The sequence below is a fragment of the Ictidomys tridecemlineatus genome, chromosome 3, assembly GCF_052094955.1.
Source record: "Ictidomys tridecemlineatus isolate mIctTri1 chromosome 3, mIctTri1.hap1, whole genome shotgun sequence".
NCBI lineage: Eukaryota > Metazoa > Chordata > Mammalia > Rodentia > Sciuridae > Ictidomys > Ictidomys tridecemlineatus.
The window spans coordinates 133,257,072-133,284,976 of record NC_135479.1 but is presented as its reverse complement, the minus strand read 5'-3'; the positions used below and the strand labels follow the sequence as shown (position 1 = coordinate 133,284,976).

At 37.3% G+C, this 27,905-nt stretch overlaps 1 protein-coding gene across 12 annotated transcripts in view; it reads right to left on the bottom strand.

Annotated features, from left to right (window-relative positions):
- Lpp (LIM domain containing preferred translocation partner in lipoma) overlaps positions 1-27,905 on the bottom strand; it is a 644,616-nt gene that overhangs the window by 478,981 nt on the left and 137,730 nt on the right. For 4 of the 12 annotated variants that reach the window (XM_078043843.1, XM_005330981.5, XM_040270156.2 and 1 more), the window contains exon 3: positions 4,706-4,769. The exons of 6 other annotated variants lie outside the window; for them this stretch is intronic. The gene's annotated coding sequence lies outside the window, so the exon portion shown is untranslated. Of the gene's footprint in view, positions 1-4,705; positions 4,770-12,387; positions 12,489-27,905 lie in introns of all 12 variants that reach the window. 2 more of the 12 variants (XM_078043842.1, XM_078043841.1) reach the window with 2 other exon arrangements.

Genomic DNA, 27,905 nt, shown 5'->3' with positions numbered 1-27,905 from the left:
AGAAAGTGTGATATTGTCCCTCACCAAACTCCCACAGCACACAATCACTGTATTCCTCTGGGGCCCATTTACCATTTTCTACCAGAGATTTCCATGGTTTATGAACTTGCTTCATCGTCCTTATTCATATTCAGTGTTATCTCTGAAGACAGTCACGTATTTTGGAGCAGATCTAGATTTAAACTCAAACTTTGCACTTTATTAACTGTACAACTGTGAACAATTATTCAACCTGAGTTTGGTTTCCTTGCACAAAAAAAAAGGAGGAAATAACTTTCCATTTTATAAACTTAAATAAAATAATGTAAGGTATTAAAAGTAACTAACACTTAACAGATTCTGGGTTCAAAGTGTATTTGAGTGAAAGAATGAATTAATTAATGAATCAGTAAGATTTTCTGTATGAAAATATCACTTAACAGTTGACAATGTGTAAATGTCCAGAGTCATTCTAAGCCAGACTGAGAACCAGAGCAGAACAATAGGTGAACTGTGGGAAAAATCCAACAGCTAAAGGAAATGAGTGCCAACCACATGTCATCTCAGACTTCCCACGGAGAAAACATTTTTTGCCTACCCTAGAACTCAAGTATGGCCTTCAGAGTTAGCTATAAAACTCCTGGAATTGTAGCTAGTATTCTTTGCAGATACACTGGGGTTTTGTTTTTTTTTTTTTTTTTTTTTTAAGATAGTTCACAGGTTCATCTGAGTATCCCAAACTTCCATAATGTTCCCCCTACCCCAAACACAAGTGTGTGTAGGCATGTGTACACACACACAGAAATCAGAAACTACTGCCTTAGACAAGCAGGAAGGAGCCTATCAACTAGAAGACAAAAGTTTATTTACTAACAAGTCTGATGGATGCAAAAATGGGCAATAGAAGCTCTAATGAGAACCGAACCACGTCTAATTCACACACTCTTCCAATTCAAGACATGGCATGGTTGCAACCTTGCTAATGAGGGCTTAAAGGCATCTGAGACTCATGAAAATCAGAGCTTGGATGACCTTTGACATCCTCTCCTCCACCCACCAACACCCAAACCACAGATGGAGAAAGTGAGGCTCAGAGAAAGGCCAGGCCTTCACTGAAGTCACAGCAAATTAATTAAAGCCAAGTTTTGAACCTTAGACTCTGTACCATGTGGTTCATATATGTGATCAGATCCAGTAATCTTTACTTTATGAATAATTACTATTCTTTTCTCTGGACCTTGAAGTCCCATGAAAATAAAGGTTTAGTTTTGATAACAATTTACCAGCTGCTTCTCAGCCCAAGGCAACAAGAAGGTGTGAAAAGTGTGATACACTACTATAAATCCTGGATGGCCCCAACAATTGGCAGTACTGGCACTGAATTCCATATCAATGTGTGGGTCTTACTCTCCTGTCTTCTTGTATATCAATCTCTCATCTGTCTTCTTTTTATTAATATTTTCAAAGACGTGCAGTCCATAGCCATCTGACAGTTCATCCTCAGCTTTCGTATAATACATTGGATCAGAAAAGGACAGGAGGAAAGTGGCGGAGATGTTTGTGAGGTCAGAGCCAAATAACCTCCTAAAGGAAGGTCTACAAGGGGACCCACATTGTTCTAATCAACACAGAGTGCAAAAGCCAGCCCCATATCTCTGTGCCTCAGCTGTATGGAATGAATGAAGATGCTTCAAGTCCATTTATGCTTCAAAGGACATCTCACATTAACCTTGAGATTGGTTTTGTCTGAAAGACATGACCCTTTAAATATTGGGAAGAGAAAGAGCAACGTAAAGGAAGAGATTTCTCAACTAAAGCAAAGATACAATTATGAAGTGAAAAGAAGAAACCACAGCCCAGGACTGGCAACCACCCTTTAGACAAATTGGATTCCCGCCCTGACCCCAAAATCTCCTCTTCTGAAATGGAAAAATTGGTTAGATTGAGTCTTGAAGTCCTCTCTGGCTCTAATGTTTTGACACTTCCTTATAGGTCCAACTACTCACCCTAGAATAGTGAAACAACTGAAGAGGAACCCCCTCCTCCTAATAGTGTTAACAGCAGTGTTGATACCAGGTCCTCTAAAAACAAGGCCTAGAGTTATATCAGAGAGGGAAAGGTGAGTTTTATTCTCCTTTCTAGCTTGAAATTAGCTGACACTGGAACTAGAGGACAACCAGGGTATGAACAACAAATGAAGGGACATATACACTTCATCAAAGAAATAAAACTTAAAACAGAAGCATGTTTTCACACAGAGCCCAGGAATAGTCATTGGATTTTGGAAACGTGGCAGCAGAAGGGAGAAGGGACTGACAAGGAAATAAAATAATAGAGAATAGAACATTTAACTAGAAGAAATGCCATGGTCAAGTGGATCAGCTCTGTATATTGTTAGATGCTGAAACAGACTTCAGACGGGGAGGATGACCTGCCCAAGGAGACCATCATTGACAACAGGGCTTAGATTAGAAGCCGCTTCTCAGGGTTTCTGACACATAAAACATTGATTCAATCTCAAAAACAATGAGATTCTATCCAAGGTAAGTTCATTTCTAACTACTGCCCCTGCCTTCCCTTCAAAATAAATTAAGAAGTAAATAATTGTCTTTAAGGCAGACTAGGGCTGTTTCCCCAAAACTATAATAAACAATTCACTCTGGTAATCTAGAGAGGCACATGAGAATTAATTAGCTATTATTCATCCTTGTTAATGAATCACCCTGTGGTGATAAGGGGAAAATCATCATTCTAGAGGAGTCCAGAAGCCTGTCCTTGTTCTAGAACAGATCTTGCCTATTAAAGAACATGAGGTATCAACTCTAAATAGTAAACAGGGTATACCATTTCAGATTCCATGGAGTACAGCTTTAAATAGATTTGGTTTGGAAATGGGACAGGGAACACAAACGACGAAGTTAGTAGATCAACGCTGAAAACAGAGAAAAACAATGATTATACTCATTAAGTGGTTACCTGTTGACACCTCTACTGTCAGATCTAATGATTTATTTAAACCGTTATTGTTTCTTCATGACTGCCACTGATAATATTAATTACCACCAGAACATTTACCTCCCCACCTTTCTCAGCCTATTTGAGAAGTTTCCATCCTTCCTTCCTGACCAGCTCCTACCTCCAATAGATACATTTGAGATTCATGGGCAGATAGATAAATGGGTGAGTGGAGGGTTGACCAGACAGACAAAATTCCTCTCCTTCAAGCAGATTTTGGAGTATTTCATGGCTTAAGACACCTTATGTAGTTTCAAGATGGATTTCAGTGGAGAAAGGGGACAGAGTTAACCATTTTTCAAAGTTTATCCTATTCACATTTAACAGCTAGCATCTGGAGGAAGGTTCTGCAGTTTCTAAATGAACAAGCTCTGCCTGTGAGAGCTATCAAAACTGTGAACAGAGATGCCTACAGGACATTCTTTTCTGATATATTTGTCTGTGGAAATAATACATTGAAAAGGAGTTTTTGCAGGGACATTTTGTGGATTACACTGAGACTAAAAGATTGGGCAAAAATATTCTTTAATTTTTTTCTATATCTTTTCCTTAATAACACTCTCTTTGGTAGGCATGAGGGAATAAAAAATCTAAAACCACAAGTAGGTGCTATCTCCGATTTAATTATAGAAGTTTCCCAGTCCGTACATCATCCACCTGTTTGTATATGGTATGTTCTTTTTTTAAAATACATAATGAATGTTAGTTTTGAAAATTGCATTAACTTAACACCATAATTTCCACTCAATTCCAAATTGCTAAGTCCTACAATTGGGGAAAAACCAACCAACCTCAGATTTTCCAAAGGCCTATGCAACTAAACTCATATATTTGTAGTTCAAGGTCATGGAATGATATATATCCAAGATATGAACAACATATTAAGGAGAACTAATCTTTACAGAACATGAAATGATGATATCACATCTTCCACCAAGTTCATTCTAACACAACTACATTAAGGAACATCCTGTTGACTACTTCTCCTTTTCTTTAGCTAAGACTTCTAAAAAAAATTACACAGGAGAGCTTACTAGGAGGTGCAGCTATAAGCAGGTTAGCTGCAAGAGAAAAAAAAATCACACTACAAATCATACAACTATGACACTTCTTTAAAAATGATTTCCTGACACTGATTTCCATTTCTGGGCAGTCTCAGGATCAATGTATTCATCTGCCAAAGGCCTACCTCCCTTACGTGGGTCCCCAGTAAAGTGGTATGCAATTTAATGGGCGCTGGGCTTCAAAACTCATAATCTGTGTGCTTGGGATTTTGTTGCTGTTGTTATTGCAACATTGGATATTTTTTGAGATGATTTGTTGGGCAGATAGAATATTCTTTGGTCCCATCAGAGACAGGTAATTATAGCATCGTAATATTGTGAAAAATACATTTGATGAAGGGCGAGGAGACTAAGTGAAAAGTTCTCCTGCCACATACTAACTGCAGATGCCATAAAACAATAAGAACATTCTAGTACACAACATATTACACATAATTAAATACTCATTAAATCTGAATCTTTTATACTGTCCAGATAATCATGCTTTTAGTATTGAACCTTAAGTTGTAGAAATTTTAAAAGAAAATTAATTAGGAAGACATAAATGGAAGGCAGGTCACTGTCTTGGACATCAACCTTGTGCATTATTGGCCTTGATGCCTCTGAGCCTTTGTTTTCTGAGCAAGAAGTCACCATGCCTCTCTTACCTCAAGCAGGTGACTCTTGGAGCAGACAGCAGACAGGAGGTTCAGCCAACCGAAGTGCTAGTGCCTGTCAATGAAGTAGGTAGAAGTTACTCTTGAGCTCTAAGTATATTTCTCTTCATCAATAAACATAACCTCTCGTATCTGTACAGCAGTTTCTTGTTGTGCAAAACATTTCCACATTCATTTTCTCATTTCACACCACAGCAACTAATGAAGAAACACAAAGGGATTATTCTATTCTAAATGAGGGAACAAGAAGGGATAGAAAGGAGGAGAGGAAACTAACATCTCTCACATAATTAACTTCACAAATAGTGTGTGAAATGGCCATTACTGCACAACATTTACAGATATGAAAACTTAAGTTCAGAAAAAGTGCGTTAACTTACCCACCACTGCACAGTACTTAGAACATGGCAGAGTGGGAATCTGAAACCAGGGGTTCTGCTTGCTGGTTCAGTGATATATCTTTTCCAAAAATCTTAGCTTCTACTATGTTATGTGGATAGGAAAAATCCAAACAACTCATTGATTTGGTCCATAAGGCTTGGTATAGCACTGAGCATCAATGTCCTCCCATGTAAATTAGGTTTATAATATGTAATTCACAGACGAAATTGTCCTGTGTTAAACTTTTTCTGGAAAGCTTTCCTCCATTATTCCTTATCTATAAAGGTAGTATACAAAATAACATTTTTCCAATGTTTATATGATTAAAATATAATGTTATAAGCACACGATGATGGAAATTGTCTCTGGGTTGGGTATTTCTTGAATTCAAGCGCGCCTGGTGTTTTTAAACATATCATATTTCTATCAATTTCACATGACCTCATCTAACAACAAAAAGCACAAAAATTTTTTGTTCTGAAAGACAAAACATCCAAAACAAACAAACAAATCAAATGTCCCCTCAACCCCTAAAAAGCAAGAGTCACAGCTTCAGATGAAAGACCCATTGATGAATCACACATCATATTAATATTTGTGCCTATAACTTTGCCTTAGGTTCAGAGATGGAGACTCCAACAGAATGTCAAGAACAAAGTTGAACAGATCAATTTATTGAAAAGCATAAGACCTCTGGGAAGTTTTATTAAAATGTCCAATTTTCCTAAAGTATTCATGATTAAGAAAAGAATATGTTTGATAAGATATCCTGTAAAAAACTCATAATCTACTACCAGAAGCTAAACAGTAATCATCTTTAAAGTTTTTTAAAGTTGGGTAAATATTGTATAAGGTCCTTATGAATCAAATCATCCTTACTATGTAACACCAGTGAGACCTTATTACCCCAATTGTACATCTGTGGACCAGCCAGAAGGTGACACATTACTAAGCTGGGACAGAAGGAGGGATCGAAGCAGGGTTACCATAACCACTTTCTCAGATCTCCCCAGTGAAGTTTCACAGATGCAACATCTCAGGCAAAGTGTCGAAACACAAGTCATAAAACAACAAGAGTCTCACCAGTGAGTTTTATGAAGGCCTCCATCAATAAATCACATCTTAAGTAGGGGAAATGCTCAAGTCTCCCAGCAATGAACTTCTCCAGCCCTCTTCACACGGTTTCAGCCTCATGTGTCCTCAGTAGCTCCTGGGTATTTCATAATGTGATAAAATTCTCCATAACCCATAAAAACATCTGGGACAATTGGCAAATCCCAACCTATCCTCTCAGAAATAAAGTCAGATATCCTCAGCTGCCTCTGTACACTATAGAACTGCTGACCAGACCTGGCATGGCTGCAGCCCTTATCAAATCACCTTCCTATCCAAGGAAAATATTCTCACCTCCAGAAGTGATTTCAGCCAAAAATAATCAAACTTGCAAAAGTTCAACCTATTAATTGGAATCCATGCAAAGCAAAACTCATGAAACCTTAGTTGAGACTGCTAGAAGATTATTAATAATATCTGTTGTATTTTATAAAACAAAGGGCATAATACATAAAGCTCAGACAAAAGAGAGAAAGAGAGAAGTAAGAAAAATGACAGGGAGTAAAGAAAAAGGAGAAAGGAAATGAAGAACATGGTAAGTGTAGAAAGCAGAGAGACCTGTTTTTCACAAACTATGGTATCTTGAATCGATCACCACACCCCATGAAAGACAAGTTTTTTGCAGCATAACCTTTAGCCTGATGATCCTAATATAATGAACAAAAGGTCTAAGTGGCATTACACCAGCATAAAGATAATTCATGATGTGTGATATATTTAAGTGCTGTAACATAGCTGAGCAATAAGACAGAGCCCTGTAAAAACTTCCATTACAGCCAATAAACTGGCAACCTTCTAACTCTGCTATCTCAGATGTTCTTCCTTGGTGGGGTATTAATATGAATACAATAGTGGGGTGGAAAATGAAGGACCTGTGTTCTGGTTTTAGCCCTAAAATTCCCAAATATTTTGAATCTAAGTTGTATGAAATGTACATTTTTGTGTTTCTCTCATCGTAGGTCTTGACCATGTTATCACTAAACCACGGTGGAAAGACCAATAATTATTTTGTCTAGCTTTTGTGCATTTTCCTATGTTTCCCATGGAAGTAGTACCAGGAGAATTACTTGGTCTAAGATTTGTTTAAATTAGATAGTGCCATAATTTTAAACCTGGAAGTCTGACCCCACAGAAGCAATTGAAATTTTAGGTTAATAAACAGGCAAATATTCGGTTAATACACAGGCATTATAAGAAAATATGGAATGTCCTCCATTCTAGTCCTCAAATCCCAAAGGAAGAACATTTTTAAATGCACTCTCTCACCTGCCTCCCTAAGATACTTATCAAGAATACAACATATTCCATAGCTTATGAATGATTTGGTTGTCTCATTAAAGTAATGTTTGTCAGTATTTAATTGCTTCCCTCCCTGATTTTAATTTCCTCACCTGTCAGCATCGATCAGAGGCACTGAAATCATCTGACACACTGGCTGATTGTGTTAAAATTAATCAGATTTTTAACACGTAAATTGCTTTGGCCTAAAGGTAATGTTCAACTTCTTAATGTGATATTTATAAGGGTTCTATCAATGGGACTTTTAATCTAGAAATTAAATGAGAAACTTCAGGAATCCCAAATGGAAAGATAAGTTCATGGTCCAACTTCAACACTGAACCTTAAAAGGTGTGTGTGTGTGTGTGTGTGTGTGTGTGTGTGTGTGTGTGTATTTGTGTGTGTGTGTGTTTGTGAGAGAGAGAGAGAGAGAGAGAGAGAGAGAGAGAAATACATGTATGTATTTATGTGCCATCACCAAGTACTCACTGAGCAATATTACAGTGCCTTCTAACATGCACTTTGGGGTAATCAGAGAAGAGTAAGACATGAAACTAAACAGGTTTCAGGGCTGGGGTTGTGGCTCAAGTGGTAACGTGCTCACCTGGCATGCACGGGACGTTGGGTTCGATCCTCAGCACCACATAAAAATAAAATTAACATGTTGTGTCCACCGAAAACTAAAAAAATATTAAAAATTCTCTCTCTCTCTCTCTCTCTCTCTCTCTCAATCAATCAATCAATAAATAAATAAAATAAAAAGGTTTCAAACTCAAAAAGCTTTGAAAACAAGGTAAGAATTAATTAAGTTGAACTCACCTTGACAAAGTAGCTGCCAATCTGGTCACTCAAAAGTTACATCTTACATCAACAATAGTTACCAGCTATATACATGCCCTTTCTCACAGAAAAATGATGTAATTCTTCACTGCAACCAAGTGAGGTACAATTAGTGTTATTACTAGTAGTAATAAGAATCTTCTTGTTTAATGAAAAACAATGCCGAGGCACAGAGAAGCAAAAGGACTTTTTCCTAGACACCTGATTAAGCATAGACCTGGTCTTATAAAAAAAAAAGTAAAGCCAGATAATACAGCATGATCACTTTGAAAAAATTAACTGCAAACCTCCCACATAAAATTATTCAGTGTTAATTCTTGTGCTAATATCTATCAGAAACAGCACTTAAGATACTCAGGAAACCCTCAAGCACTACACATTTTTACAAGAATTATACGAGTCCTAGCATCATGAGATTATTTTTATGCATTAACGTTTGTATTCCTACTTGGAAATGTAGAATATTCATTAATGTAATAACTGGGTCCCCGAAGTGAGCCCATACTACCACCACATCTATCTTGAGAAGTTATTCTGCTGATCCTAAGGCTCCTAAATTGAGCAGAAGAATGGGAGATTTGGGATGCACACAATGAGTGGGGTTAGCTGAGAGTAACAAACACAATTTAGAGGATGTTTCTCACAAAAATAGCCTGTAACAAAACATAACCAAACCCCAGTGAGTTTCCTGTCTTTCTCATAGACTTAGAGCCCCTATTCAACCTTAATAGTCTCCTCTGATGTGAAGTTTTTCCAGATCCAAAAATGTTTGATGAAGCATTTTTTCTTAAGACCACCATAATATACAGTTATACATACAGACCACTAAAATTCCTGCATTGATTTATCACTTTTAGTTGATTGTGCATCTTTAAGAGAGGTACCTTGACTAATAGATTCTTGAATTGTAATCTCAAGTTCAAAATTTAGTCCTTTAGTAGATACTTAAAAAAAAAAAGGTGATTGAATGAGATATATGAACAAGGCATTCCCTGTACCCTCTATAACACCTAGACCAACGAATACCTGATGAGTTCAACATATGTTTGTTGAACTGAAACTAATCGAACATTTAATTTTTAAAAAACATACAACTAAATTATTCCAAAATTTATTAGGTGAGATATTCAGTGAAGAGCAAAGCAAGCTGAGCCAACCATTAACCCTTTCAGAAGAATCAGAAAGACCTGAACAGTTTAGAAATTTCATGTAGAGGAAGACGGTATCTACCAAGAAAATAATGTTTTACATAAGAATAAAAAATAAAGTCCTACATAAAAATAGAAAGAAAACAAATTTACAGATGAAGAGGATTTTTACAGGAGTACAGGTATTGATAAAATCCAGAAAGGGAGGGAAAGAGGGAGGGAAAGAGGGAGAGAAAGAGGGACAAAGATGGGGAGGGACTCTTGAAATATGAATTTTAAGCACCAACTACATGTATATTAAAAAAGGTGGGGGATAGGGTGCTGTGGCTGTAGCTTAGTGGTAGAGCACTTGCCTCACATATATGAGGCACTGGGTTCCATGCTCAGCACCATATAAAAATAGATGAATAAAGATATTGTGTCTATCTACAACTAAAAAGAAAAAGAAAAAAGAAGAGAAGAAGGAAAAGAAAGAAAAGGTAAGGTAAAGAAGGAAGGAAGGAAGGGAATCACTGGAATCACTAGATAAACCAAACAAAAATCCGTTGTCCAGATAAGTAACATTTACAGTGGTTACCAGGCTTGGAAAGGAAGGCCTGTGGGTAGGAAAATGGGCACATACAGCTCAAAAGTTACAAAGTAGCAAATCATAGGATGAACAAGTTGAAATGTAATGTAAAAAAACCTGGACTATCGTTAATAATGATACACTATGTTTGAGATTTTTGTTAAGTAGGTAGACTGTAATTGTTTTTGTCCCAAGATGAAAAAATAGATGACTTTGAGATGACGGATATGTTAATTTGTCCCTCTATAGCAACCATCTTACTATACATGCATCTCATCCTGTTGTATACTTCAAATATATACAAAAAATATATAAAAAAAAGAAAACTGCATTCAAAAAAATTAAAAATAAATTTTAAAAAGTAATTTTACTAACCATATTATGTTTCAGCAACTGGGTAAAGCAATCTACATACATTTATCCTGAAAAATATTCTTGGAAGTCATTATGATGTCCACTTTGAATCTAGGGAAACCGAGGCTTAGAAAGATGAATTGAACTCATCCGGTTCATATATGTCTAATAAGTGTGGTACTAAAAATCATAACCCAGCCTGCAGACCAGACCTTCTTACTGTTTCCACTACGGGCTTGAAAGAGGCCCAGATAATTGGATGACATGGTAAAAATCCAGAAAATGATGTAGAAATGGTGAACGCACAAAGGTTATGACCATCCATAGCTTTTCCTTCGATGTAAGTAGCAAGGCCAAGTCTGAAGGAGGAGAGAAAGCAGATGGGGGAATTCATGCTCTCTTCAAGTATTTGAGGACATCTCAAGTGTGAGCCATACTGTACTCTTCCAAAATATGCAATATTAGAAATAATGAGGTTGAAATGATGGAAAGTTCAGTTTCAGGGCCATACAAAGAAAAAGAAAATTAAAATGAAGCTGTCCACCAACTGCCTCACAGAGAGCTAGAAGTGTTCAAGTTGAGGCCAAACAGCCATCTGTCAGACAAGGCACATGTGATATCTGGCAGTGGGAGGGAGTGTGCAGAAAAAGATGGGCATTGGTATTCTGTGTTTCAGAGTTTAGCAGCACAGTAGTGGGAGAGAGACAACAGCTCAGATCTCTAGATAAAAATCTGAAGGATGCCCTCCAAAGAAAAGAACGCTGGGTAGAATCCATTCAACACCTCCTCGGGGCTTCTGTGATTCACTAAGCGTGAGACAGTCTCAACCTTCGGAAGCCTAAACAAGACAGGAAACACATTTGAAGGGTTCAGTCAGCTACCACTAGACTTACACACTGCTAGAAAAGACCACACTTAACAGAGAACGAAGAAGAGGACAAAATGGTTTGCAGGAACCAACAAGGGCAGGAAACATCAATTTTGTAGAAAGAAAAAAGTCATTGGAGTTCCAGGACTAGCACTGCTAATGCACAAGGGTAAACTAAAGGTTAAATGGGATTGTTCCTCCAGGGAGCCAAGAAAGACATGGATGAAGGATCAGGAAGAAAGCTAATAAAACCTGACTCAAAAAGATCACAGGTGGAGAAGGCAAGTGAAAGCTGGGTGAGAAGAAAGAAAAGACAGGGTCTTGCATAACAATATCCAACATGTTTGAAAATAAGAGAACAATACAGTCGAGGTTCTGCAAGCCTTTCACACGTTACCAGATTTGCTCACAAATGTTCACACACAGAGGCCCCCACAACCCTAGCTCCCCCAGAATACCACTTTAAAATGGAAGAGAGGTGTTAAAGGGAACATATGACATCTGGGTCCAATTCTATTGCCTTTCTCAGCCTTCTTCATTACAATTTCAGAGTGTGACTAGTTTTACTAAAGAAAACAGATTCCCCCCTAAATATTACCCATAACCAAAAGCAAAGGTAAGAGACATATTTATTGGGCAAACTCCCTCCTGAAGGATAGGGAAAGAGCGGGTAAGAAAGAGGAAGGGGGAAGAGAATAATGGAGGGGGTGTCCAGGGAAACGACATGTAGGAATATGAAAATGATAGCAGTATGTAGAACTTTCTTTCCTACAATTTTACCTAATTTAATCTAGAAAAAAAAAATGGTCCCTTCAACCCAAATTCATTGACTCTTTTTTCCCCCTACAGATAAAATCTGAGTTTTATCCATAAAAATGAACAAGGAGTCACTGGATCCTGTCACTTTCCTCAGGCTTGGCAAAGAAAACAGCTGTTCTGTTTAGAACTACCCTAGTTGCCACTGCAAAGCAGAAGAGAGCAGAGTAAATGAAGAGCAGGGAAACTGTAAAAAGTGATAGTTTGAAAAAAAATAGACTTAATCCTAAATCAGTCAATACATATGTACATCTGTCATCATCATCTTCAAGAAAGAAGTTTGGAGGCCAGGCGTGGTGGTGCATACCTGTAAGCCCAGCAGCTCGGGAGGCTGAGGCAGGAGGATTGCAAGTTCAAAGCCAGCCTCAGCAACACAGTGAGGCCCCCAGCAACTCAGCGAGACCCTGTCTCAAAATAAAATGTCAAAAGAGGTTAAAGATATTGCTCAGTGGTTAAGCACCCTTGGGCTCAGTCCCCAGTACAAAAGAAAGAAAGAAAAGTGAGAAGAGAAGAGAAGAGAAGAGAAGAGAAGAGAAGAGAAGAGAAGAGAAAAAATGAAAGGAAAGTAAAGAAATTTGGAAATATTTACCTTGAAATTCCTGAAACTGAACCAGGAATCAAAATGATTAAATAAATAAATAAAAAGAGGAATTCACCAGTAACTGGGTTCTTGCCCAGCTTTGTCACTATTCATGCCACCACCCTAAGCAGGTCTCCTTCCACTCTCCTCTCATGTATAATAAAAGGACTGGATTGTTTTTATCAATTTTAACATCTTTGTTGAGATATCATTAGCATACAAAAGTTACAGATATTTACTTTATATGACCTGATGTTTTGATATAACTACACGTGGATAGATCACTTCTATATAATTGCCAATTTTTTGTTTGTTTTTTATTGATTCATCATAATTATACATAAATAGGATTCATTATACCTTACTCATACATGCACATCAATAATCTCATGGTGTGCAGGCATTCAGTGGGAAGATTCAAGATCTGTTATCAAACTTCACATATTCAATAGTCTAACTATCATTTATTCTATGATGTACATCTCCCCAATGCCCTTCCATCCAGCTCCTGAACACCACTATCCTATACTCTGTTTCTAGGATTGACTATTTAGACTCCATGTGAAAGAAAGATAGTGTAGTATTTTTCTCTTCCGTGCTTATTTCACTTAACATAATGTCCTATTAACAACCATGTTGTTGCAAGTGTCAGAATTTTCATCTTTTTTAAAGTGTGTTTTGTAGGTGAGTGTGTGTATGTGCACATACCACTACAACATGTGAATAAAGAACATATAGTTTATATACACAATGGAATAGTATTCAGCCATAAAATCTTGTCATTGATGACAACCTGAATGAACCTAAAGTTTACTTACGCTAAGTGAAATAAGTCAGGCACAGAAAGACAAAGACTGCATTATCTCACTCACTCTTAGCTGGAATTTTTTAAAGTAGATCTCATAAACATAGTGGAGCAGCAGTTGCCAGAGGCTGAAGACAGCAGAGAGGAGAGAAGCTGGGGAGAGTTTGGTCAATAGGCACAAAGTTATAGTGAGGAGAAATAAGTGCTGGTATGCTCTCTACAACAGGGTGAGTCAAGTTGATAATGATGTGTTTGTTATATATTTTGAAGTAGCTAGAAGAGAGGATTTTGAATGCTTCACCCCAAAGAGAAGATAAATGTTTGAGATGATAGAAATGCTAATTATCCTGATTTGATCATTACACATTATACATGTGTCAAAATACCACAATGTGCCCCCTAAATTTGTACAATCCTTATGTGTCAATTAAAAAAAATAAAACAAACCCAAAAAGTCCTGGGTTCTATCAGTGGCTTCTAATGTGTGATCCATACATATGTCAGGGTCCTCAAAACCTTTCCAGAAATCTACCAGTTCAAAACTATTTTTATCATAATGCTAAGATGCAATGAGGTTTTCACACTGTATTGACTGACATTTCTGCTAATGATACAAAGACAATTGCAGGTAAAACTGTTGGAGTTTTGATATGAATCAAGGCAGCAACACCAAACTGAAGTGGTTGTCATTGTATTTCTCACAACAGAACACATACAGTTAAGCTGGACAGAGAGCCAGTTTCACTTAAACCGTCTCAATGCATTGAAAAAATATTAATAGTTATACTCTATGTATATATAATATGTCAAAATACATTCTACTGTCATGTGTAAGTAAAAAAGAAAAAACACAAAATAAAAAAAAAACAGTATTAAATCTCTATCTTTGAATACAAATTTTCTTAAAATTCTGTATGAGGAAATGGAAAGTATCCATGAAGTACCTCGGCTAAATATCACACTACAATAGTTATTTCCAAGAAATGCTGGATTTGACAGCTGCTAACTAACCAATCCTTCCAGGGAACGTCATTTTACTTGAAACAATGACTGACAAATTACAGTTGTTTAAACTTGGGTTTTGCAAGACATTTTCTTACAAATAAACCCATGAAAGCCTATCATTTAGAGGAAAACAACTAACAGGATTTGTTGCCAATAATAAGTTTTAAAGTGAAAATTATAATTTTGAAAACCTCACATATATTAAGGTGTACTTAACATCTTCCTAATACATCAAATATTTTCTTGACGAAATTGGAGGTAAAATTAATGAAAATTGTCTTTTCTTCTCATTATAGAATAAAATATGTCAATGTATGGAAGATCTTCAGAACTCAGTGAACCTTTATCTTCCAGATGACCAATCCACAATGTCACAAAATCAAAAGAAGAGAGCCAACCAAAGTGAAAATTAGACCAATGGATTGAATACAACAGAGATTCAATGTGACTTCAAATTCCACACTGGAATTAACCTTTATAAACTACACATTTTTTTTTTAGTCATTGTCAAAACTGTCAAATTTTGGTATAATATCTAAGAAGAAAATCCACAATTACCTCCCTTTTTCCTTTTTTCCTAACCAGATAGTTAGGCGAGGCTGGATTTCTTTATGAACTTGAATCAAAACTATGTATCCTAACTCATTAAATACAGAATCCAGATAAGACTTTTCTCACTGACTTTGTTTTCAAAAATGAACATATATATTTTCATATATGGGTATTTTTAATTAAGATATCTTTAATTTCTACTAAGTTCCAATATGGCATATACCAATAGTCATAAATAAATAAAACCCATTTTTAAGAAACTAATCTAGAGATGTAACCACTGAGCTACACAGGATTTATGCCCCCTCTCTGCCCATCACTAACTTTCATTTCTAAAACCCATAGGAAAGATGGAGTGGCTCAGCTCTACTTTCACATCCTGCTACCTGTTCATCATTATGGAACCATCACTCCAGGGAGCCTCTGGAAACACTGAAACACCTGTATGACTTCACCAAGAGTAGATCACAGGTTAAAAAAAAAAAAAAATCACCGGTGCCTTCCACAGGGTAAACAGTTGTTAACAGGGCACCTGGATCAGAATTACTACTTAGGATTACTACTCTTGATGAAGATGCAAAATCTCTCTGAGCTTGTTTAATATAAAATGAGAATGACAATGAGACTACTTCATAAAAAATTGTGTAGACCTGATGAAATAATTTATTAAAGAGTTTACTATGCACACTCGCTAGCATATATTAAGCCCTCAGTAAATCTTAACCATTGTTATTGTAACTATGATGTTTCTTACCTGCCAAAAAGTATATGTTCAAGGCAAAACAAAGGCAGTCTAACTGAATATTCTCAGAAGCTCAAAATCTTTCTCAGTTGCCAATTCATTTAGTGAGATAACAAAAGGGAAGGAAAATTACCCAAGAGTGTTGTTGGCTTCTCACCTCAAGAGCAGAACAATCAGTCTATGGCCAGGAGTAAAATCACAGTTATAAGCATGACCCAGCAACTATGCAAGTTCCTAAACTTTAGGTGACCAAAAGGGCAAGTAGTGCAGACCCAACATGGTTCTTAGCACTGTGTTGACAAGACAGAGGACGACAAGGAAGTGAGGATTCAAACCAATTTCCTGATTAGATAAGGTTTTTCCCCCCTTTGGGCAAAAAGTTGTATTTTATCTTTTTACCTCACTGAAACTCTAGAAGGAGAAAAAATTGAGTGTGCTGGTGCACACCTATAATCCCAGCTACTCAGGAGGCTGAGGCAGGAGGATCTCAAGTTCAAGGCCCTTAGTTACTTCAGTAACTAAGCAAGGCCCTGTCTCAAACAAAAATAACAACAACAACAACTAAAAGATCTAAAAGGAATGTGGTTGGGGGAAAAATAGGATGCTTGTCAATCTGAGCTCAGAGCCAAAGAAAAAAGGATGTTCTCATATTACTAAGAATAGATTACAAGAAGGACAGAGGGAAGAAGCCCCTTGAAAAGTTCCTTTAAATTAGAAATCTATCCTGAGGAACAGACATATGCACACTTACGTACAATTTCTTTATAAATATATTGAGTTAATCATTAATTACAGTGGCAAGGCCCAATTTCACTTTTAATGGAAAAAGCAGAATGCCCCTTTATTTCACTCCATTTCATCAACTTTAAGTATAACCACTTCAAAGCGGCAATACCTTCAAAGCATGATAAGACTTTAATGGATGATTTAATAGAATGATGTAAGTTATACTTCCAGCATAATGTATAGAAACCATCATGCCCCCTTAACAGCACTTGGATCTTCAATCAGGAAATTCAATTTTAGCTGCAAAACTATGTTTTGGCAAAAGTGCAATTGAACTCAGTGTACTTGTCACATTTCTAAATATACTCCGGTCACCATGACAACAAGGGAGACTGATGGATTGCTTAAAAGAGTACGGTATATTTAATTGTCAGCATTTTAAACTGACTCAGAAAAATGCTGTGTGATAGGTCTACTCACCATGGTTACTGCCGGCTGAGTCCATAATAATAAAAAGGTTCACATACGCACATTACCGACGTGCGCACAAAGAACGTAAAAGTCGGAAGGCCTGATATTTCTAACCATGCCAAACGCCAAACTTAAGGCTTTAGAAAAGATTTGTTCTCATTAAGTTGCCACTCAAAAACCTCTCTCCCAGCATGGTCGGATGAATCCCAGGCTCTACATCTACATTCAGGGCCACTAGAACAAATCCTAAATCAGCTCCAGTACCTGATTCCTTCTCCTGGGTGAAAGATAAGAAAAATTTGAGGGTATTTACTTCAGAAATGTATCTGAAATAGAACATGACAGAGAACTCTTTGTTCTTTCTTTTCATATAGTCACACTTCCAAATGATAACCTACTAGGAGCCAATCATTTCCTTAACCAACACTTCCTGCTCAAAAATCTTCCAGTTTAGTGACAGAGATGCAAAAGTTAGCTCCTTGTCTAGCTCCTTGAGGGATAAGACAAGAGGAAAACAAAAAGATAAAAAAATAACCCATTAAGGAAAAAGAAATAATCAAAATGAAATGATCCAGTAAATCATTTTATTTATTATACACAATACCCAGCATGTAGCAGGCACTCAGGAAATCTTCATTATTATTATTAAAACTAAACTATCTCTCACCAAAACAGTTTGCAATGTATATAAATCATGCATCCAGAGAAAATTTATTACTAGACAGAATATAAAACAAGATCATGGGCAGGGGATGGAATGCAGGAGGGTGTGCCACTTTAGTCAAAGATTAGAAAGACATCTAACAATATGACATTTGAGCTAATGCTTACATCACAACTCCAAGCCAATATAGTATAAAGACAGAGGTAGGTCAGGTGGGGACAAGCGTGGTTTTCAACCTGGGCCAAAGGTAGACCAGTGTGTCTATAGCTTACTGAGTAAGTAAAGTGATGAGGGTGTGAGATAACCCATCTCATAGGGCTTTGCAGGCCACAGAAAGATCTTTTTGATGTTTCTAGACACCACAGAAGCCTTTGTGTGATTGGGGATCGGGGGAGTGTATGTTGGATATGATCCAATGAACAATTTTAGATCTTACCTTGTGATGTAGAGAAGGGTCACAAGGGGAAAGAGAAAAAGTGTGGAGACCAGGGTCAAGGTAATGAACTGCAATTTGGATTGAGGTAGATGTAAAAGAGGGGAGCAAAAGCATGTACTCTTGAGCATAAAGGTGGCAAAAATCAATGGACTGAGGTTCCATAACACTGCCAAGAACAGACCCATGACTCAGCAGGTCTGGGCAGGGTGTAGAATATGCTGTTTCTAGCAAGCACCCAGGTGATGCTGCTGCTCTGTGAATCACATCTTGAGAACCAGGTCTCCAGGGAAGTATGGAGAAAGAAACACAACTAGAGCCAGAGGGGAGAGTTTGGCTAAGGGTAATAAGTAGAATACAGGAAAAAAAAGGAAAAAATTCAAAAGATGTAGCAAAAAGAAGCAACCCAATACTTGAAGACAAATAATCTATAAGTAGAAATTTAAAAAAAAGATGATGGTATTGATTTTGAGCTCTTTTTAATGACATTGTTCACTATATAGATAGATAGATAGAAACTATGAAGTTCTAATATTAACCAATATTTCATGTAGTCACTGCCTACCCATAGGGCCAGGGAAAATAATTATGGTTACAGATAATAATAACAAGAATCACAGTAGCCATTTATTGGAGAACTTGTTCTCTGCTGGGCACATTACAACACGTGTGCCATCTTCAAGTCTGACAGTAACGTACTTTATTTCATTTAACAAACGACAAGCTGAATGCTCAGAGACATTATATAGCTCACCCTAAAGCACTTCTGCTTCTATTGGATTCAAACCCAGGGATGGACCCCAAATTCCATGATCTTCTCTTACATTCTGTTTAAGAAGTTGTAGGAGAATAAGATGTATACTTGGGGCACTCACTCTTAATGTCAGGGTCCCCTTCTAATGTAGGCCTCAAGTCTACAACTGTGAAAGCTTTATCCACACAGTCTAGGAACATGGGAGTGAAGCAGTCTAAGTGAGAAGGCTAGTCTACAGCAGAGACATGGTTCATTTGTATCCACAGAAAACAAACGTGGCTTAAGAGCTTCACGGACGTTCACTGAGCTCACACTCAGACTCCCATCTCTGTACTCCTAGTACAGTGCTTTTCCATAGCACCAATGTTTACCTTTGATTTTATTCTGGGTTTTCCTTTGCAAGTTTTCAACACAGAAAGTAACTGGCTCTCTACACTAGCAATGTGTTTGGCGTGAGAATGAGAGAAAGAGGCCCTCATTGTGAAGATGCATGGGGAACGGTAATAGATATTGACAAGGCATCAGCAGATAAGAAAGATGAGCTTAGACATTTCCCCAACCCAGGAAGTGGGTAAGAAATGAGCCACAAGATCTTCCTTCTAGTCACCCACAATGTGTTTTCCCAAGATGATTCACAGGTATGGCTCCACAGACCCGACAAAGAGGACCATCTCAGGAAGATGAAAGGATGTTTTTATGCCTGCTCTCTTTTTCTTCTTCTTCTTCTTTTTTTTTTTATTTGTTCCTTCTCGAGTAATAACTATTAATTGTGCTATGTGGGCAGTACAGAGATGAGTCTACCGGGAAGCCAGTACAAATCCATCAAGCGCTTTTAGCCCAAGCTTTTTAGAAGCAATTGCTTACCACATTTTCACTGCTCTTTTTCTCACAGCTAGAATTAAAGTGGATTTTACCACACAATCACTCGATGCCCTTCTCCCCTATCTCTGAATTGAAGAGAGAGGAGGATTATGGGCTTGTCACCAGAAAAATCAGACATGTGAAAAAACCTATTCATTTAGTATTTATAAAGACTAAGTACTGGGCCCTAAGGTAGGTACCCTACATGCATTAACAGATGACAACTCTATAAGGCAGATATTGTCCACATTGGACAGATGAAGAGATGAATGCTCAGAGAAGAGGAAGTACTCGTCTAGAGTCATACAGCAGAGCCAGGAAATGAACACCTAGGTCTTCTGACTCCAAGGCCAACGCTGTCTTTTGCCATTGCACAGGTACCCTGTATACTTCTGGGAGCACCTACAATCTTCCTTTCAGTTCTACAGGAGAACAAATGCTTCAAATATTACTTGGAAGCGAGGCTGTATATGAGCAGGAACAAATAGCAATAATGTCATGGTAGAGTCTCTGATGGTTGCCCCTGACCAAGATGACATGAGATATAAGTGGTCTCAGAGATCACTGTGAGTCTGCCATGACAATTCTGGAATCACAGAGGCTCTTCAATTTGCTCTGACAAAATAACATCACACAAAGTCTGCACTCACGCCCAGCCTCAGGTCAGGCAATTGAAGGAAGACAAACCAAGAAAGCACACCCTAATGGCAGACTGAGAGCCTATCAACCATGTGTTCACAAAGTGCCTGGCTCATTATAAAGTTTAATAAAATAAAATAATTAAAGGAAAATTAATTTAGTCCAAGATTAAACTTGCCCTTTCATTATTATTCCCACATCTTCATATAGGTAGATGTTGAAAAGAATCAAATAATAAGAAAGAGAAGAAGAATCCAGTTTTGAGGCTTTAAGATATAATATCTGAGCCAAGGGGAAGATTAATATATGTAAGCAGCATCCTTCCCTGTCTCCCTTACCCAGAGGGGCGTGAGGTTAAGCATTTCCAAAGATTCTTTATCATAAGCTGAGCTGACAGGCACACCTGATGAGAATGGTAATTAAATCAACGAGTAAATAAACACTTAGCTCAATGTTCTCTATTTTTGGTGGCTGTCTTTAGAAAATGAGTTGCCTTATAAGGGTGGATTTCTCTCTTCCAACAATAAACAATAAAGGGTAGCTTCTCAAATTTTTTTTCTTTTTTAAAAGTTTCTTGCTTTTCAACAAGTGCTTGCTAGTTAACCACCTTCTATACGTATGTGTGTGGGAGAAAATGGATGGTACAAAAAGGAAAACACAATCCCTATTATCAAAGAGCTCAAAGTTTAGTACCTAAGGCCAAGCACAAAATGTTGTGATTTTTTTTTTAAGTCAGCAAGTTATGTTCTCAATTATGAAAATACCAAATGTCAGATTCGTCTCCAGTCCAAGCAATAATATGAAACGAGCCAATTCTTCTGAATCAGGCTATTTTTTAATGAAAATTATGACTGTTGAAGCTTTTCCTTTTAATGCCAATATTATTAGAACTCAGAGGAGAACACAAGGTCAATTTACTATGTTCCATATTCTTCCCAGACTCTAACCCAACACCATCCAATAGAAATACAATGCAAACCACATATGCAATTTTAAATTTTCTAGTAGCCACACTTTAAAAGATAGTAAAAAGAAATTTATTTGATAAATATATCCAAAATATTATCCTTTCAACACGTGGCACTAGCCATATTTCAAGAGCTCAATAGCTATTTATGGCTGGTACTATCATACCAAACAGCACATCACCAACCTCTCTTCCACCTTCACCTAGGCTGTGAACAGGGCATAACATTTGTTTGAGACAAATTTTATAATAGTTAACAAAATGTAGGTATTCCCTCAGGCAGACACACTGCTCCCAATAATGTAGCATTATTCCTAATGCTACACCTTGGAACCAAAACTTACAGGACACCATGAAGGCAAATGCCAGAGGGAGAAATGGCTCCATCCCTTAGGTAAGAATGAGCAAACCAAGAATTACCCTCAAAACAGTTGCAGCCTGCCCACTGTACCCACCGGAATACCCTTTCACTAATACCATCTCATTTAGGACTTGAGATTCTACCCTCAAACCTTTTGTGGCTTGAAACAGGTTCCTTTTCTAGCTCTAGTCACCAAAACTTCCTCTTGCCAACCCTTCTGTGCATCCTCTGAGAATAGCACAGAATAGGAAAAACTCAAAACAAATGCACAATGCATCAAATGCATGAAGCTACTGAGGGGAATAAATAGAGCCGAGAAACCCTCCTCTCTTTTCCAACCTTCTGGTTTGGGTGCAGAGGTAAGGAAACTTCTGTGCCCTTATCAGATTTTATACACACACACTCCCTCTACCACATTTCAGCACTTTGTCCTGTCTAAAGAATTTTGCCTGATGGGTAAATGGTTGACCTTTATTAGTATCATTGTCAGAAGTCAGTATGGAGGATAGGTGGGGTCCTCCCCTCAATCCTCCCTGCTTTTTCTAATGTCTTTCTTTTCTTTGGAAATTTAGTTTCTGACACAGGTACTAATCCCTGTGCTGTGTGCTGATAAGCATGCACAAACCCAGCACTGCGACATGACTCATCCCTCAGGTGGGCCAGGACTGAGAATGGAGGGCAGGGTCTAGCAAGCCCCAGCACACTCCTCACATGCTATCCATAGGTCCTAATTGAGATATGGGACCCACGCACTTTGGGAGTTTGAGCTTTCCCTCATAATAAAGTTAGAGATTTGAAGACTAATCAGTAAGTTGCAATGGTGTCAGAATCCCAGATAACTGGTCTTCCTCGCAAACATAAAACAAAACTGGCCACCATCAAGTTTAGCATACCATAATTCATATTGAACTCATGCACTTTCTGATATGAATGCTCAAAAAAGACACTTCAATTCACCTCTGTAGTAGTGTGCCCAGAAAGCTATGACCCCACCATAATCGTGAGAAAGCATATGGACACTGGAACTGAGAAACATGCTGCAAAATACCTCATCATGACATTTCAGAAGTGTCAAAGTCATGAAAAACAAGAGGCAAGTCACAGTCAAGAGGAGACTATGAAGATGTGATTACTAAATGCAAAGTAGTATCCTCAACAGCATCCTGGAACGGAAAAATGATAGAGTGAAAAATGGGGGAAATTTGAATAGTTTCACTAGTCAAGTGATACCGTGCCATTTTCTTAGTTTTAATAAGCATAATTTGGTTGGGTAACATTAGTGGAAGCTAGGGGAGAGTATATAGGAAATCTCCAACTAGTTTATAACTCCCAGCATTAATAGGTGAACATTCCTGGGGGATGAACAGCCTCACGCTACTTCCAGCGAAACCAAAACTCCATCACAAAAAGAGCTGATGACACTGAACTACAATAGAAGACATTATATAAAGTGACATGGCAAGTTTTGAGGCTCTTATAATAAATGGAAAGCATTTCAAATGCACTTGACCAGGTTTTTTTTTTTTTAAAGCTCACTGGCAACAAGAAATGAGCTGAATTAAACAGTCTTTTTTAATAAGATAAAACAAAACAAAATCATGCAAAAGGCCAAACTTGCCAAAAAAGAAATTGGTGACTAAAAAAAAATAAAAAAAATTTCCATTAATTGTTGAAATTTTTAATTTTACATTTGGATGGACACTTTATAAAGAATCATCTTCCCAAACCTCATTTGAAGGTTTCAAAGATGACAGTGGCCCTGTTTTACTAAACAAAAGGGAGCCTCTACCTGTGCTCCTGAGAAGGAAAGACACAATGATGGGTTTCTGGAGATGCAGTGTGCCTGGACTTCTTAGTATCCACCTTGAGAGTTTGGGAAGCTATGTAACCTAACCTGGGGGAAATCCTTTTCAAAGAACTGTGGTAATTTTATTTATTTATTTCAGATTTTTCCATCAGAATTCAGTTTTTCCTCATCTCAGTTTATCGGACTCACCAAATCAACCAAAGACCACAGAATAAATAAAAGCAAATTCCAACCATTTTCCGCACATAGCGAGGTGGGTAGGTAGAATAAGAGCTAAAACCATCCCAGCTGAGTCTACAAGCTGAAGTCTTCTACCAAACATTAGGGAACGTTCCACTTCATTTCCAAACCCACAGCACTCTAACAAAAATATCTACATATTCACCACATTTATTTATTTATTTATTTATTTATTTTGGTTAATACTAGTTTTAGAAAAATGTTTTCCCTTCAGTGAAGGTACTGAGTGTCATAGAAACCATGTCATGGAGCCCAACTTTTCAGATGAGGAAATGGTGAACCAAAAAAAGAAATGGAATCATCCAAGTTAGCTCCTTCCTATCAGAAACCCTCCTGAGCATTTCTTGAGGTACTCAGACCTTAAATTAAAAAGTCAGGCCCAAAATAATTTCAAAAAAAAAAATAGTACTGTGAGCAAAGTACTATGTAAATAGCAGGGATGCAAAGATAGATAAATGAGAAGGATCTTCCTGGCCAGAAGCAGCTTAGGAACCAGCTCCGCCCTCCTTGGAGGGCAATGGGAGAGTTTTCTTGGAGAAGGCTCTACCCTGAGGATGCTGTTTTCCCTACAGCCTCCCTGTGTGTGTCTGCCTGTCCTCCCACACTCCAGATATGCAAGTCCAAAGACAGTGCTGGCATTTTTCTAATTGCCGCTTGATGCCTACAGATCATTACTCCACTAGCACATGCCCTCACTGTCCTCCTACCTCCTTCACTTCTCCATTGAGACTTTCAGTCCCTGAGGCCCTCTTTATTCCCTGTGCACCAAGCCCCTTGTGGCTTCTGTTTTCCCAGTTTATGGTGGTGATCCCATGAAGAGCACATTAAGATAGCATTTTGGGTATGACTTTGGTACTTGACCTGCCCTGACCTTTCCTCACATTGGATTCACACAACAATATGCTTCCCTAACCCTCACCCCTACTGACTGCTGGACTGTATAACACACTAAATATCACTTTAATGAGCTAAGATAACACTAATGCAAAAATAACTTTAATAACAATCCTTTTAATTTACAGTGTAGAGTTAATGAAGCATTCCTTACGCATTACCTCATTTTGATGTTCAGAAGATGAATTTAAATTAAGACCCACAGAAATGATGCCCATTTAACAGAAAGAGAAGCCAAACTGCAGAGATGGGAAGTAACCTTTGTCAAAGCCTCACAGGAAACTTTTGGCACTGCTGGAACCACATCTCCTCATACCTGGTACAACTTGCCTTTCATTACACCACATATCCAAAGCTCAAACAACACATTCATAATGGCAAGACAAATCGTTAATTGACACCTGATTTTATACCTGCATTTTTAGTAGATTTAGAGAGGGAGAGAAACATTCAGAAAGAGACTTCTCCAACTGATTCTGGTAGAGACGATTAGCAGAAATATCTTGCAAAGAACGTGGGTGTCCTGGAAGACTCATCGTCGTCATCATTATAATTTCTAATCATGCTGTGTGGGCAGGTGTCCGTGTGGAAGAAACACCATTGGCACCCAGATTAGCAATTTCATCGGGAGACTAGAAAGGAAGTCTGCAATTCTTAGACCTCAGAGCCTAAATCACAGCTTTCTCCTCAGGGATCAGCAAATACACAGTCTGTGCCTTCGCAAGGATTGTTGGGCCTGCCAAGGGAGGTAATCAAATATCAAGTCCATCTAAAAATGCATGCTAGAGCAAGGTACAGGAGGCTCCCTGGGAACCCGGAAATAGCACTGGCTGCAGACAGAGAAAGTTGGAATGGCAGTCCCACGTTACATCTCTAACTCATCAGTGTCTTTGAATGAATCATTTGCCTTCTTTGCATTTTTGTTTTTGCTCTCGTCTGAAAATTGAGTTTTTTGAACTAAAACTGTTTTCCAGTGAGACACAGGAGGAAGTCAAGAGGAAAAACGGCCAACTGCAGAATTTTAGGCTTCTCCCGTCTCTGCATGCACAGATCTGGCTTGATCGTTTTCCATGCTGGATTTGGGACTCTCTTCAAGACTGAGTTAAACAAAGTGTTCAAGGTCTTGGAAATCATGAGCATTAGATGATCTCTGCTATGCTGTCAGTTCTAACATTCTGATTCTACTGAAATATTGTTTTCTCGTGGGTTATTCTTTCGGAAAGACCAGCCAGGTTTATGAAACAAAACTTAGTGGGATTTAAAAATATATCTGTTAATACCATGCCCTGAAAGTGTAATGTGCAACTTGTTTAATATTATCTTATGCTTACACATTCATAGAGAGAGAAAACATCCAAAGAAGAGTGAAAGGAGGGAATCAGCCTCGGGGTTCCATAATATTCTATTATGGGTTTTATTTATTCATACAAAAATATTTTCTTTTTTTTTTTTAATGTTTACCAGTTTCTTACATAGGCTATTACAAGAGGTGAAGAAATGCACAGGATGAAGTAGGGAAAAGGGCAAAAAGTTCCCAGGCCCTCTCCAGGGTGCCACCCCATAGGAGCCTATTTATATTAATTAAAAGTAGAAATAAAAATATATGCATTGGGAGTCAAGTTCAAACAATAAGAAACATAATAAAACACATGTAAGCAAAGCAAACAGTATTACTAAAGATTTAAACAGAAAATAGAGAAGTACAAAATGAAAGAGCCAACAAATTCAATATCTGCTTTATTTAATAATTTTTTTGCTAAACCAATCAAAAAGAGGAGAGGATACAGAAATACAGCACAAAACCACAAAAATTGTATAAGGTGAAAACAACCATAAATGTGGAGGAAACTAATCAAAAAAAGTGTTTAGTTCTGTACAAATTAATTTGAAATGGTTGACTTTATTAAAAAAAATTTTACCAAAGGTGGCCAAAGAGGAGACATGAAAAGAAATCTGAAGAAACGTAGAAAGTTTTCAAAGAGAAAAGATTGCTACCTCTGAAAAAAAAAAAAAAAAAGGCAATTTCAGAGAAATCCTACCGTATTTTTAAGGAATAGGTTATATAAATGCTAGTCAAACTATCTCCAAAGTTAAGTAAACAGAAGAGCTCCCTCATTATTACATGTATGATTTAAGCATAACAATGATGCTAAACTTGAAAATGCTAATAAATACATACTACCCAGAGAGAAAATTTTCACATCCATTCATTTATAAGACTTAATGGGAAAATCATTAATAAATTATTGACCTCTAGATTCCCTCAAAATGAAAAATATAATTGTTTTTCATATATTTATTTTTTACATGGCTATAGAGTATATTTTGAAATATTATACATACATAGACTAAATATAACTTGTTCCAATTAGGATCAAGTTATACTTATTCTATGTATGTATAATATTTGTCTCGTCCAATGAATTTCTTTTTGTTAATTTTTAAAATTTGTTCTAATTAGTTATACATGATAGTACAATGCTCTTTGACACAGAGTCCATAAATGAAGTATAACATCTCATTCTTCTGGTTATACATGACGTAGAGTTACACAGGTCATGTAAGCCTATATGTACATACAGTAATAATGTCTAACTCTACTATCATTTCTTCCTCCATACCCCCTCTCCAGTCCAATGAACTTCTAATCTTCATCTCCCTTGTTGTAGGTTAGCATCATCATATCACAGAGAACATTCTGCCTTTGTTTTTGTGGGACTGGCTTATTTCACTTAGCATGATAGACTTTAGTTCCATCCATTTACCGCCAAATGTCATAATTTCATTCTTCTTTATAACTCAGTAATATTCCGTTGCATATATACACCGCATTTTCTTTATCCAGTCATCTGTTTATTGTTCAGCACCTAGGTTGTTTCTATAGCTTGGCTATTATGAATTGAGCTACTATAAACACTGAAGTAGCTACATCATTTTAGTATGCTAATTTTAAGTTCTTCGGATATAAACTGAGGAGTGGGAAAACAGGGTCAAATGGTGGTTCCATTCAATAGAATTGGTTCTATTCAATTGAATTGAATAGAAAAAAACTTTTAGTCAGCAAGGAAAAAAAAGACAAATGCAAAATGCTGAGATATTGCAACCATTATCACTGACTATAGTTAATTGAACTTTTTATTTTTTTTTGGTGGTACTGGAGATCAAATACAGAGCCTTATGCATGCTAGACCCCTGAATTTCTTAACTGTAATAAGTTGATAGGCAAAATTCCAACAATGCAGTAGAAAAAGAAGTAAAAGGCAATTTGCAAATGGAATTACAATAACTTTATAAATCACTTATAGTAACAGAAATGCAAATTAA